Below are 15,000 nucleotides of genomic sequence, written 5' to 3' on the forward strand. Positions count from 1 at the left end.
TCGGCCATGTCACATGTCACATAGATAACGTGTTAAAGAGAGGAGACGTCGAATTCTGTGCCTTTCTCTCTTGTCTAGTCTTCTCCTCATTAATTGAGACTCATCGACATGTTTTTATCCCAGAGGTGATTACAGATTCCGAAGCAGAATTATGAAAGATACGATGTGACGACTTGTCATCAATAAGCAAATTGACTGCGTACGCAATGGTCTTCTTCTTGAAACATGAAAACTGACAACAACACTTTACTTTGCCCCAGTCCCTGATAATTCCATTCTCTATCCCTGCGTTCAGCGGAATACAAAGTATTTCCCATATCAACACTAAAGACACTAGGAGGGAGCCGACCAGCCATCTGACCTGCCGCGTTTATTGTACATACAATATTAAGGTCTATGCAAGAGCAAATGAGCCAAAAGGACTTTTATTATACAATGCAATAAACTATCGCAAAAAAAAGTGAGAACAAAAATTAAACAGCGCGGTGATTAAGCCGGATGCGCAAAACCTAAAAAAAGAAACTCGTTCTATGAGAAAAAACTGGAAACATACTCTCCAAACCAATGCAAAACCCCCTAAAACGACCACTGGAGTGTAGACGTCGCAAAAATGTAAACAACAGCAAAGTAGAAATGAAAACTTCCCGAGAAGAGTAACGTAGATGGTTGATTGGTGTCAAGTAAATTTTACAGGCCAAAAGTTGTTATAAATAGCTAAGAGTGCGAATGCCAAGCATAGCAACGTCCCGTGTACCCATGGGAAATATATTATTGCACAACAGCCTGATTTAGAAACCGTACGGGAATATCAGTGGAAGATGGCGCGCGCAGCAAAAATATCATTATAAGGTCATATTAGAGTAGAATCCATACTATTCTGCGAGTTTTCCCTTTGGGTACTGACGTTCCTTTTCTGTTCAACATGTCCTCTACCTCTGAAATGACGATTATCAACAATTCCTAAGGCTCTTGACCGACTGTTATCGTCATTACTCTGTCCTGAATTTTAGTCCCCATAAACGACATCTTATCGTCTGTCATGTCAAGTCATACGTCTCTTTGCAGATGACTGCATCCTTTAAGGCGCTTTTACAATGTGAAATGTTTTGTGCAACTTGTCTCACAATGTTCCGGCGGCATTGTGGCGGGACAAGTTGCTCGAAACATGTCACAGTGTAACATACCCTGCAACGGCCAAAATCATTGCGAGTCAAGTCGCACGAAAAGTATAACTTAATTCTAAGGTGGTGTACTGGCGCGAAAAATCCACGCAGTTTGAGATCAGTTATAACAAAGCCGGGTTTATCTTACCTCGGCATTCAACCGTTTTGTGATCCTGTTTTGTGAAAGAACACGGGCGCTAAATACGGCTGGAAATCGTGCATGAATAGAAGTAGGAATTTACTTTTTGTTTTAAAGTCATTCACATACAAGTATCCCGCCATTGGCCATTTTTTCTGCAGATGCATTACATGGGCAAACATTTGCTGTTCGTCTGATTATGCATCTCTAGTATAAAGACGGGCACAAGACGCAATATCCGTCTGGACGAAGAATCTTTTGTTGGGCCTGTTCAACGACGCACAACGAAAGATTATTCGTCCAGACGGATAATGCTTCTTGTGCTCGTCTTTATAATAGATGAAGTTAACACACGCAGAAAAAAATGTTTGTCCAAGTTCGTTCCATACGGATCATGCGTCTTCTATAGTTTGTTCCGCCTTTACACTAGTCGAATAACCCGAGAGACGCATAATTCGCGTGGACGGGTTATGCGGGTGTTACGAAAGTGGAAACGAGGAGCGCGGAACCTCTGGAACCCGCGAAACCTGCGGAACCACTTCAAAAACGACTTTTTTTTCCGAAACAACGCTAGACTATTGTTTCTTTGAAGTTTTAAAGAATTGCACAATTTCTTGTTTGTCTTGTTTGTTATTATCTGCTGATCGGGGCAGCGGATAGCCCGCGAAAGCGTGGTGGACTGGACCTAGTCACTTATTGACCTCTCGTCATGGCCGGATGGCGACAAGCTTTCGAAGTGGCGGCTAGATTAGCAGCCGTTTGCATTGCTTTAATGACGCTAAACGCAAGTTGAAACCATCTATTTAAAAAAAAAAAAAAAGGAACAAACCTGTTATGTTGAACCCATTAGGTATGCGTTCCAGTTGGAATTTCAAAGAACATTTTCCGCACTTTTCTCAACCTCGTTTCCAGGGCTTTTCACCTCCGAGAGTTTTTCCCGCCACACCCCAAAGATAGGGAAAAGGCCTGGGAACGAGGTTGTACCTTTCGTCTGTTAGATTTATATCTACAATGTGGTGATGTACCCTTTAACATTATAAGTGACCAGCGCAGAAAACATTATTCCAGTTTGTAATTGTACTATTTCGGAGCTGAAAACTGTAAACACGTAAAACCTAGGGGTGAATGCGCAGGCCCCAAAATAAGAGGACTGGAACCTAATACATTACAGTAATGCTTTAACTATTACTTTCCTATATATTATGTGCAGTTTTGATTGTTCAGTTGCTTTTCTGTCTTGTTATTTATTTTGTTAACCTTTGATTTCTCTGTCCGGGTTTAAAAGTCAGTGTTATTATCTATGTGACGAAAGTTTTGCTTACCCTCTGATTTTAAAGGCCTTGTAGTCTTTTACCGCACAACCATCATTATATGCATATAAAACAGGTGGTTTCAAGTTACGTGTTGTTTAATCAAGCAATGAAAACGGCTGCTTCCGGCCTTGCTCCGTCTGTAAAACATTTCCGCCAATCGGACATGACGAGAGGTCACCATGTGACCAGGTCCAGTCCACCGCGCTTTCGCGCGCTATCCGTTGCGATTTTTTAAAACTTCAAAGAAACAATAATCTAGCCTTGTTTCGGGAAAAAAAAGTGTTTTTGACGTGGTTCTACAGATTCGGCTGGTTCCGTGGGTTCCGGAGGTTCCGTGTTCCACGGTTGCACTCCTTTTAGTAACACTCGAAATTCGTCTCTGGTATGAAAACGTTAGTAAAGGCCGCAACATGTAAAATTCCGGAAAATGACAAATTGTGATAATTATTCGGAAAACAAAAATAGAGACAGCTACTAGCCTGCAGTGCAGGCGTATTTTTGAGTAAATCGAGCGAACGTGAGCCGCCAAATCAATTGTTTTTATCGTAGGGACGGTGATCGAGGGGAGGAAAGAAACAGTAATTTCCAACCCAATCGTTCATAAAAAGAAGGGTGAGACTGTTGGACAGTCGTACACAACTAATGGTAGCGAGTGTAGGTCTGTGTCATCTTTGAAGCAGCCACTAAAGATGGCATATGTTAGATAAGACGAGATAAAGTAAACTGCATCATAATTTCATACATAATTTTTAAACATCATCGTCCTTAAATGATAGCTGTAGTCGCGGAACATAACCCTCCCCTCCCGGTCACTTTTATACTCACATGTATCACGTTTAGTCTGCCCTTGGCCTTCATACGAGATAAACGGTAATCCATGTACAAAGGAAAACCGTTTGCATCCCTTCCAGTTGACAGAAATGAAAAACATATAACAACGAATTCTGTATCGTGTGCAAAATACCCCGATTTCATTCACGACGCTGCAGCAAACTCTCTTTTCACGTCTTCTTCAAAGACGACACAGACCTGCACTCGTTATCATGAGTTGTGCACCACTGTCCAATAGTCTCACCTTACTTTTTATGAACGATTGAGCTGAAAATCATTGTTTCTTCCCTCTCCTTAATCACCCGCCCCACAATGGTAACAACTGACTTGGCGGCTCATGTTCACTTTATTTACTCGAAACTACGCCTGCACTGCAAAAACTACCGAGCTGAGCTTGGTCAATCAAGCATCCAATAAAATACATGGCATTCTCACGTGGCATCAGTGGCGTGAGAGTTTCTTCCTCCGACCCCATCTTGAACCACTGAAGTCACGTGAGAATGCCATGTATTTTATTGGATGCGTGATTGACCGAGCTCAGCTCGGTTCTCACGATGGCCGCACACAGTGAGGAATTGGCCTCGTGAGGCCAAAAATATCAAACATGTTTGATTTTATGCTCACGGCCTCGCGAGGCGACCCTCTCACCAAGATTTCCCCGCACACGTAAAGAAACGGCTGAGCAAACCTCCTCGCGAGGCAGTCGGCTCAGCTCTTTCTTCACCGCGTGCGGCGGGCTTTAGATCTCTTCATCCACGCTCATGCCACCGCTGTCTGTCTTCCGGTGATAAGCCGCAATATATTTTCTACGTCCTCCGATTTACACCCTGACGCTGTGAGAAGACAGTTGTTGGCCATTTTTATAAAACGGGCATTAGTAAATTAAAAGCCGGAACATGACATGAAAAATTATGATAATTATTTGGAAAAAAAAATATATAAAGACAGCGATTAGCCTGATTGATTCGTCATTTTTTGTCACTTGGAAATTGTTTTCACATAGCAATAACTTTGTTATTGTTTCACGCCATGTTCACGTGATCGCGTTCTCATCGCTGGTTATCGTTGGCTTAACAGAATGACCACGAAACATCAAAATATTTTGGTAGAGATATACTGGGAGATAGGGGGGAGGAATGGAGGCGATCCATAACGATCTATCCTTCATTGCCAATGCCGCTTTACAGTGAAGGACAATACTATGAGACAAGTAAAGAGCGTCGAGGTAGAAATTTCTCCGTCACAAAAAGGTCTGACTCCATTACTTTGTAAAATCTTTCCGATTTCTCAATCCCTCACCCCACCCCAGCTGAAAAGCTCCTTCTTTGACGTCATCCATCCACTGTCTCCATGGATGCGGCTTGAATCTTCCTGTTGATTCCACAAGCATTTACGGAGCTCTCGAGAGCAGGGGCGTTGATTTTTCGTGAGAAGGTGTATCTTGATGAATATCACAAGTTGTGCTCTTACATTTTATATAACCTAAATGATTCAGCCATAGAGCTGAGTATCTACTGAATATCCGGCAATTTGTGCTACGCTATATTTGACCTGTTGTAGACTAATATTGCAGCACGTTTATATTGCCAATTGGTAAGTTCAAATTACAGGTTTTCGTATTATTATTATATGTATGATTACAATAACAGCTGATTGCATAAAAATGCGGGGCTTAACTGCAGTAAACCCTGCCACCTCGAAGCTATAACCTAAATTGGGTGGATACGCGGATACGCAGATACGCAGTGAAAACACAAAGCGTAGTAGATACGCAGATACGCACTCGTTTTCCTGGTTGCCAGTATTTCTCCTTTCTGACACGCCAAACAAAAAGAGCGAAAGTGATTGATGTAATTCTCGTTCTTAAAGCGTGATGATCGAGTCATTTTACAGTTCGGTAACTACACTTTTCTCGAAATAGCACTCGGTTCCTGGTTAAGCCTAAGCGCTCGTTTCAGTGACTTTTAGCTTTCAATTTACGGTTCCGTTAACTACACTTTTTACGAGATCGTGTGAAGAATATACGCCAAGATATACCTGAATTACAAATTACTGTGCATCAAAACTCGTTCTTTAAACGTGGTGTCAACAACATTGCCTCGTTCTAGCTTTCATTTTACGGTTCGGTTAACTACACTTTCCTCGAAATAGCACTCGATTCCTGATTAAGCCTAAGCGCTCGTTTCAGTGATTAGGCCAAAGCACTCTCGTAAAATTTTAGCTTTCATTTTGCGGTTCGGTTAACTACACTTTTTACGAGATCGTGTGGAAGAGAACGCACTCGTTTACTAAGCGCTCGCTTCAGTGATTAAGCCTATTCAGTAAGCGCTATTGTAAAATTTTAGCTTTCACTTTACGGTTCGGTTAACTCCACTTTTCTTGAAATAGCACTCGATTACCGATTAAGTCCAGCTTTCGATTCCTGATTAACCTAAGCGCTCGTCTGAGTGATTAGTCCTTAGCACTCTCGTAAAATTTTAGCTTCCATTTTGCGGTTCGGTTGACTACAGTTTTTACGAGATGGCGTGAAGAAGAAAGCACTCGTTTACTGATTAAACTTAAGCGCTCGTTTCAGTGATTATGCCTAAGTACTCTCGTAAAATTTTGGCTTTCATTTTGCGGACTGCGTATCCACGTATCCGCGTATCCACTCAGAAATATATGTATACTTACCACCTCTCAAGAAAGAGAGGGTCTTACCCACTGCGTATCCACGTATCTGCGTATCCACTCAGAAACATACTTACTTGCCCACTCCGCTTATCCACGTATCCGCGTATCCACTCAGAAATATACTGAAAGAGATGAACTACAGTGTAACAAGGTAAGTGCAAGGTAACTGAGGGCTAAAATTTTTGGGACAATTTGTGAAGGCTTACATAATGAACTACCCACTAACTGTGTTTATCAAATGATGCGACTTCGTAGCCGCGTATCAAGCTTTTTCAGGACTTGTCTTCGATGTGGCAGGGTATTCTGCAGTTACTCAATACGGAATTTATTATTGTTTCCCCCTTTCCCAAGTTGGGTAGATTTGAATGGAATCTTGAAGATTTTTCTGAAAGTTGCTGCGAAAAATTCACAATATATAAGTGAACAATAGTTCATCAAACACTTCAAAGAGCTTTCTCTTTTCAAACACCTTTTATATTACAATAAAACGAAAGTTCATAGCTAACTATTTATTGATGCAAATCAAAGAAAAATATCCACGGGAATTCAGAATCTCAGCGAGAGCAAAGTTCAAAACTGGTTCGTAGATTTGAATACTTGATTCAAATTAAAAAAAAAAAAAAATCTTGTCACGCGTGACATACATGGCTATTTACAAATACGGCCAAGAAGTACAATCAGGAACAAATTCAACAAGTGGCCAGGACGAGTCTTGAACCCACGAACTTCAAGATGATCTCAAGGGAAGCGTCCTAACTACTGACCCGCCACACTGCCTCTTAGGCAATAATCAACGAAAGTTTAATGACAGATTATTTTGACATACAAGAGTCAAAACGTGCATTAGGGGATTGCAATGCATTATAGGGCAATCGCCTTTATGGAAACACAGCAGAATCATGATCATGCATATCGATTTACAATATATGTAGGTCTAATCATTTTATTATAACTTAAGTATCTGGAGTATTTTCAATTACCGGTATGCCAACTATCGGGGATTTACATGTATACGCGAGTCTCCTGGATGTAGACCAAATCCCTTAGTTTCCCGAACAGGTCATCAATCACCCAGATAAAAAAGGGTTTTGAACCTTTTAAAGACTTTTCTCCATTCTTCAGACCTTTTCCAATTCAATGTTATTTTAATTAAAAACATTATTCTGATCTTTCATGTCCTGGCATTTTTCTTGTTTTTATATAATATTAATTGGACATTACTAAACAACGAAACAACCAAACGAAGCACCAAAAAAAACTATCTGTGACCCCACCATACATTCAATACTAACCGACAAAGGTTGGATTTGAAATTAAATTTTATTGACTGTCTCACTACACGAAATTGACTAAAGGTTGTAATAAAATTTGTATTTTACCGGTAATTACATTGTATTATTATTTAATCAAACCACTGTATATTATCAAAACAGGAGTTCTTAATCCATTTTCTTGCTGTTCTTGTCTCAGATTGTAGACAGATTGAAGTCACCTGTTTTGTAGGGGAAAAATTCTTAAACATGAAATCTTTTGGTCATAGTGTCACAGCGACAACCAGAAATTTACGTAACGTACTAGTTAAAATGCAAAGATCAAAGCATCACTTCAATTTAATATCTATAGTTTGACCACGTTTGAAACTTTAAGCCTTATCAAATATGCCATCTTAAAGGTTTAACATGATTTTCTATAAAATAATAAATTTTCCTCAAAGCTTATAAAATTCGGTTTTCATTTAGAGCTACAATAGATCTAGAATACATCAGCATAAGTTGAATGCTTTCAACCTTTTTCAAGTTCTACATCGAATGCGGCAGCTCTTTTCCACGGGTAAAGGGTAACAGTTAAAGGGTAAATGGTAACATTGCCTTAAATGTGGTTAAATTTCATGTGGCACCACTCAGTGAGCAAAAAAAAAATTGTTACTTAAATGATGACAGTGGAATAAATAGCCCAGCGAAGTCAAAGTGAAAATTTTCCCAACGCCCAAAAAGGCCACTCAAATGTTTGTTTTCACTGTCAGTTCGAACTACATGTACGAGGATCATCTAAAAGAAACGCCAATTGCTTTTCGCCTCCCTTTTAAAAGCAAGTCCTCTTGTAAAACCACTGAAATGGTAATGGTCAAGCATTTTTTTTATCCAAATCAAACTCTTTTCATTTGAGTGGATTTTTTTTCTCTTGACTATCAACTAAAAAGTGAATCTTATCCAATCCGTGCACAATTTCATCGATCAACATTATATAGACGAAATGAAAGCATCAAGATAATATTACTCATGGTAATTCTTTGGTCACGGGTCAGGTTGTCAAAAATTGAAGAAATTAAAATGATTTTGGCCCCAGTTGCTCGAAGGGTGGATAGCGCTATTCACTGGATAACTTACTATCCACTGGATAACTCAATTGATTTTGCTAGTGTTTATCCGTTGGATAGTGATTTATCCGGTGGATAGCGTTATCCACCTTTTGAACAACCGAGGCCTGAAGTTGAAATTTATCTTACAAATCTGTCATGACTATCATTAGGTAGAAATCTCTATGCTTCACCCTTTACCCGTTACTTTTACCCTTTACCCGTTACCCCTCACCCCTTTACCTGTGGAAGAGAGCTGCGGCATTGAGTGATGTCAAAAGATGTCTGATCTGCATTTAATGTCTGAAACGAAGAGGTGGTTTTATCAAACTGATCAATTCAGACATCTTGATCATGACTGCTTTGGACTCAAAACAATAACAACTGGTCTGTCAGTCAGTACATCTGAGATTTTTACTTTTGGTGGCTACAATTATCATATAGGTGGGTAAAAAAAATTTAGTTTGCTTAACCATCTGAGACAAGTAAGAAGGTCCATTGGAGTCTTCATCATGGAGAACGAAAGGACACTATTCTGAGAGAAAATATTTAAAGGAAACAGCCAGCGGTGGAGGGGAAACTTCATTTTTTTTAAAGTTTAACTTAATTCAATAACACGTTTCCGTCCAAATGGATGGCAGCCCTTATGAGAGGTAGTAGTAGTAGTAGGGGAAACTACAATGTAACTTCCCATACATTGTCAAGTTACTACCCTCCAGACAATAAGAAATGCAAGAAACACTAACTACACTGAAGCCATACTTGTGAATGCTTGAGAATAATTTTTGTTTGCATCCCTCATTTTTCAGGTATCAATACATCCTGGGCAGAGTTAAATTAAGCTGAAAAAAGACCAAGGCAGACTGATCAGAGCTCAAAGTAAGTTAAGTAGTTATGATTGAATGAATGATTGTCATGAATGAATGATTAATTTTGTTTAAAATTATTGACAATAATTCTAGTACAAGCAAACTCCTAAAACAAACCTGTTATTTACATGTATTTTCTTGTTAACACGAAAATTAATTCTTTCCTTTTAAAGTCAGGTTTGAGATACACCGTACATGAAAGTGAGAAACGTTCACACGAGGTTTTTAGGATTAAAAAAAAAAAACTCTACCAACTCCACAGCTTGGTAATCTTGACATCCAACTTAACAGACTGTTCAACGTACTGTTTTTGACTATTTCTATTTCGGAAAGTAAAATTAATTAATTAACTTGCTATGTTAGAATGGCGTAGGCTAATTAAGAGTGCTTCTCGTATACTGCAGAAGTAAATGTAGTGTTTAATCCTTATGTTGTCTTAATTCTATCAAGGCCATGCCCTATGGATGCAAAAAAGCATTACTAATATAGGGCATTATCGCCTTTCTGGTAACACAGCAGAATCATGTCCAGGATTTATACTGGAGTCTCCTGGATATAGAATAAATCCCTTGGTTTCCTGAACGGGTCATCAATCTCCTGCATAAAAAAGACTTTGAACCTTTTAAAGACTTTGCTTCATTGTAGGCTCAAATTGCTTCCCCAAGTTAAAAGAATTTCAATTTTTTCCAACTCCTTTCACCGTTTCTTAACGCATTTCTTCACCTGAGTTTCAAATACATGTACAGTCAGTAACAGAAACTAAGCAAAGTCTTGCTTTTGTTTGTTATCACGGCCGTATAATTTATCTGATTGTCTTCAGAGTTGGATCATTCTCTGTTTAACCAGTAAAAATTTTCGACATAAGTGCCTGTTTTCCCGAAATCATTTTGACCCTGTGGATTTGATTTGGAAACTGTTTTTAGGAAGTGGGCGGGTGCATATTTTGGGGGGAGAAGAGAAAGTGGGCTAGAAGTGGGTCAGAATTGATCACGGAGGAGAGGGGGAGGGGGTATTGGGGTCTGGATGAAAATTAATCTCCAAATTTTGGATCTCCAGAGGTTGGCATCACTGTATTTCATGCAAGGATGGCTGCAAACCAATCATTTCTTAATATGTAAAATTGAAAATTCCATTCTTGTGCACAACAGAGAAATACTTTGTGAAGTACATGGCCTTTCTTTAATTTTATATAGTTTGTTCTTTGTGGCTCTCGGGGGTACAGTATTTTTGAAGCAATTCCTTCTGAATTTTCAAATAAGATGATTGTGTAACTTAATTTATTATGTACAATTACTAATTAATTGAGCATGACATCTTATAGGTGGATCCTTTAATTCTTGTCTCTGCTGTAGTGGTAAAATCTCTCCTCTCTCTGCTTATTAATTTTTCGATTTTGTTTTCTTGAAAGGAGGAAACTTTTTGATCAAAGATGTGATTTCCAGACGTTTCTGAATAATAAATTAAAGAGTTATTGCAGGTATGTGCAGTAAGCATGCATATAAGACTACATGTGTAACATTACCAATATGTGTTCCAGTAAATGTCCACATTTCAGACAATTTTGAAACATCTTCATAAATATAAAATATATTTTTGTTACCTGAATTTTGTCTAACTTAAATTTACAGTAAGTTTACTGACTTGCTCACTGCACGAAATTGACTAAAGGTTATTATTTCAATTATTATTTAACAACTGCGTCGCTAAGTGGAGGTTGGGTGGCTGAGACATCCTGGAGCCTCCACTATTGGCAGCCAGCTCCAAGATAGAGACTGTACCCGTGGCTGGCAAAACCTGACAAACCCGCCATGAGCCCCCACGCTCCGAGAAGACAGCCACCCATCACACTGATAAGCAGTGGAAAGAAGAGGGGGAGCAGGGACGAGGAAAAAACCGCTAAACGCTCCACACAAAATGCTCCTTCTTCCCGCCACAACAACAACAATAATAACAATAATAATAATAGTAATAATAATAATAATAATAATAATAATAATAATAATAATAATAATTTATTTCACTTATAAAGCGCAAATATCAATTGGGTTATTTTCATTTGCGCTAACTTAAAATTATAATAATTACTAATATACTAATATAAATAATTAAAACAACGGTAAATTTAAAAACTATCAATATAAAAGATAATTTAAAATATAACCTTATTGAACTTTAGCTATATGTTTAACAACAATGAATAAGCTCTACAACACAAAGCATGAGGGACCCAACGAATGGCAAGTATAACAAAACCACTGAGAAAAAGAGTGCAGTTGCTCATGCTGACTGCTGTCGCTCTTGTCTCTTGTACAAAAATGTAGACTTCTTGCAGTCACCTGTTTGGTAGGGGAAAGATTCTTCAAGTACAAAATTATGTGTAAATTTTCTTGGTCATGAATGTTACAGCGACAACCACACACTTTTAGGTAATGAACTGCAACAGTAATAGTACCCTAGTTAAAATGCACAGATCAAGGCATCACTGTATTATTATTAATTGACCACATTTGAAACTTCAAACCTTATCAAATATGCCATCTTAAAAGTTTAATTTCTTCTTTGTATAAATTTCTCTAAGCTTAAATTCCGTTTTCATTTAGAGCTAAATCTCAAAAACATCAGCTTTGGTTGACTGCTTTCAACGTCCTTGAAGTTCTATTGAATGATGTCAAAAGAAGTCTGAGTTGCATTTAATGTCTGAAACTAAGAGGTGGTTGATCAAACTCATTTCCAGATATCTTGATGGCTTTGAACTCCATGGAAATGGAATTTGTTTACCCACGGAACACCTTAAGAGGGCGAATTTGGACAATGTGCGAGCTAGCAAGGCATGCGAGGCATGCAAGCCATGGCTGCGAGTCATGCGAGCCAAGATGGCGAGTCAACATGCCAGTCACACAGTTATTGAAAGCTAACCATTTTAAAATGGGTGCTTAGTCTTAATAACAGTTTACAGTGTGTATCAGCGCTATTTGGAATGCGAGCCTAGAGGTAAATGCGAAATTGGCATGACTCGCTGGCTTGCAGATTGTCCAGCCCCTAAGAGCGCTCAAAAGGAACTCGTTCAACATGTGTCCGTGCATTCCAGATCGAATTGAAATTTGACAATGTTGGTTTTTGAGGAAAGGGGAAAACCAGAGTCCCCAGCGAAAACCTCTTGGAGAAAAGATAGGACCAACAACAATTCAACCCACATATGACGCCAGGACCGGGAATTGAACCCGGGCCATATTGATGGGATGCGAGTGCTTTCACCACTCCCCTAAAAAATTAATCTTTCAATCAGTACGTCTTACATATTTACTGCATGTACATGTAGGGGGCTTTAACTTCTGAGATGAGTAAGAAAGTCCATTAATTAAGGTCTTCATCATGGAGGATGAAAGGACAATATTCTGAGAGAAAATAAAAGAGACAGTTTAAAACAAGGGGTGGAGGGAAAACTTCATTTTTATATTTAATTTAATTCAATAACAGTTATCAGACCAAAATGGATGGCAGCCCTTACATGAAAGGTAGTAGTAGTTGGGGAGACTACAGGTAACATCCCATACAAGTACTTACATGTAGCTGTAATCTCCACGCAACAAGATAAAAATGTGGTAAATGCAAAAACATTAACTACACTGAAGAAAATTTACCAAGCTTGTGAATTGCTTGAGAAACATTTTTGTTGGTATCCCTCATTTTGCAGGACCATGGTATAAATGCTGCATGGTAGAGTTGTGATTTAAACTTGAAAGACAGAGGAGACTGATCAGAGCTCTTCAAGTAAGTTTCTGTAGTTATGAATGAATGAATGAACGAACGAATGATTGATTGATTGATTGATTGATTGTGTTTAAAAGCAAATCGCTGAATTCTGACAATAATTCTAGTACAAACAAAAACTTTTTGGAATCCATTCAAAAAAAATCTCAAATTCCAAGAAATCTTGTTATTTACTTTCTTTTAAAGGTGAAATCCAAATTCAGGTTTAAGATATTTGTGTTGATAAATGTTCACATGAGGTTAATGTTATAAATAATAAGTTGGTTTGTTAAGATAAAAAAGTAATACTACAAACTCGAGCATTGCACATCTTGGTATCTTGACATTCAACGTAACAGACTTTTTAACATACTGTCCTTGACTTATATTTCTATTTCAGAAGAACTTGATAAACTTGTTGTGTTACAATGCCATAGGCTATAATTTAAGAGCACTTCTCCTATACCACAGAAGTACTTGTAATGTTTAGGCATATGTCATCTTCTACAAAGGCAATACCCTATGGATGCAAAAAAAAAAAAAAACTACAGGAGGTATCACCAGATTAACTTCCACATTCAAACATAGTATTAGTTATGCTGCAACAGCTAATGGACCGTGGAAGCTTACTAACGGCCAAGAGATATGCTACTACCTTAGCAACGGAGCAAATTTGAGCTAATCAGAACTCAGTTAAATGTACTGTATTAGTTATGGCGCGGTTGAGCATGAAACGCGTACAGACTTGTGTTTAGAAGCGAACAAGTTCAGTTGGAACCGGACTTTCATCTCACAATTTGAAGGAAAAATGTTTTGCTGCGGATCATAAAATATGACTAATGGATATGCATGAAAACTGGGACCAGTAAAGTAAGTCCGGATATTTGAAGTATCCGGATAATCGAGGTTCGACTGTAATAATCATTTATCCCTTTCATACTAATTAATCTCCCCTTTTAGCTGATAATGATGATAATAATAATAATAATAATAATAATAATAATAATAATAATAATAATAATAATAATAATAATAATCGTATGCACATCGTATCTACATACCGAGAAAAGAAGGTGGACGAGGTCTGATTAGTGTTGAAGACTGTGTAGAATCTGCTACCTTGGGGTTGGAGAGATATATCAATGATAGTGATAAAGACTGATAAAGGCTGCTAGGAAGATCAGCGGTGGTCATAATAATGAAACAGAGGTGGAGTATAAGATACGTAAGAAAAATGAAAGAAGGGAACAGTAGAGGGAAAAGGTTATGCACGGACAATTTGTACGACAGAAGGAAGAAATATTAGGGAATGAATCCTGGTTTTGGTTAAAGAAAAGGAATTGTAAAAAGGAAGACTGAGAGTCTTATTATGGCAGCACAAGAACAGGCGCTTGCAACGAATCTGATGAAAGTTAGAATTTATCAAACCGACTCAAGAGGACAGTAAATGTCGAATGTGTAGAAAGGTGGATGAAAGCATAAATCATATTGTGAGTGAATGCCCTAAATTAGCACAAAAGGAATATAAAAATAGGCATGACTGGGTGGGTAAGAAAATCCATTGAGAAGTTTCTAAAGAGGAAGGTTTCATTGTCAATGGAAAGTGGTATGAACATGTACCTGAGCCAGTACTAGAGAATGAGAGATTTAAAATATTATGGGATTTTACGATATAGACTGATCACGTAATAGAGGCAAGAAGACCGGACATGATTGTTGTTGATAAATGTTGCAAAATAATAGATTTTGCAATACCATATGATAGCCGTATTGAGGACAAAGAAGTCGAGAAGATAGTAAAATACCAGGATCTAGCAAGAGAATTGAAGAAGTTATGGAAAATGAAAACAATGGTAATTCCTATTGTAATCGGAACATTTGAAACAGTTCCAAAGGATTTAAAGAG

General features: G+C 38.2%; 1 protein-coding gene across 1 annotated transcript in view; it reads left to right on the top strand.

Moving 5' to 3' along the window:
* Positions 1-15,000, top strand: part of LOC138053291 (uncharacterized) — a 361,907-nt gene that overhangs the window by 336,132 nt on the left and 10,775 nt on the right. The gene's annotated exons all lie outside the window — the stretch shown is intronic.

This window comes from Montipora capricornis, chromosome 6, assembly GCF_036669925.1.
Source record: "Montipora capricornis isolate CH-2021 chromosome 6, ASM3666992v2, whole genome shotgun sequence".
In the NCBI taxonomy this organism is placed as follows: Eukaryota; Metazoa; Cnidaria; class Anthozoa; order Scleractinia; family Acroporidae; genus Montipora; species Montipora capricornis.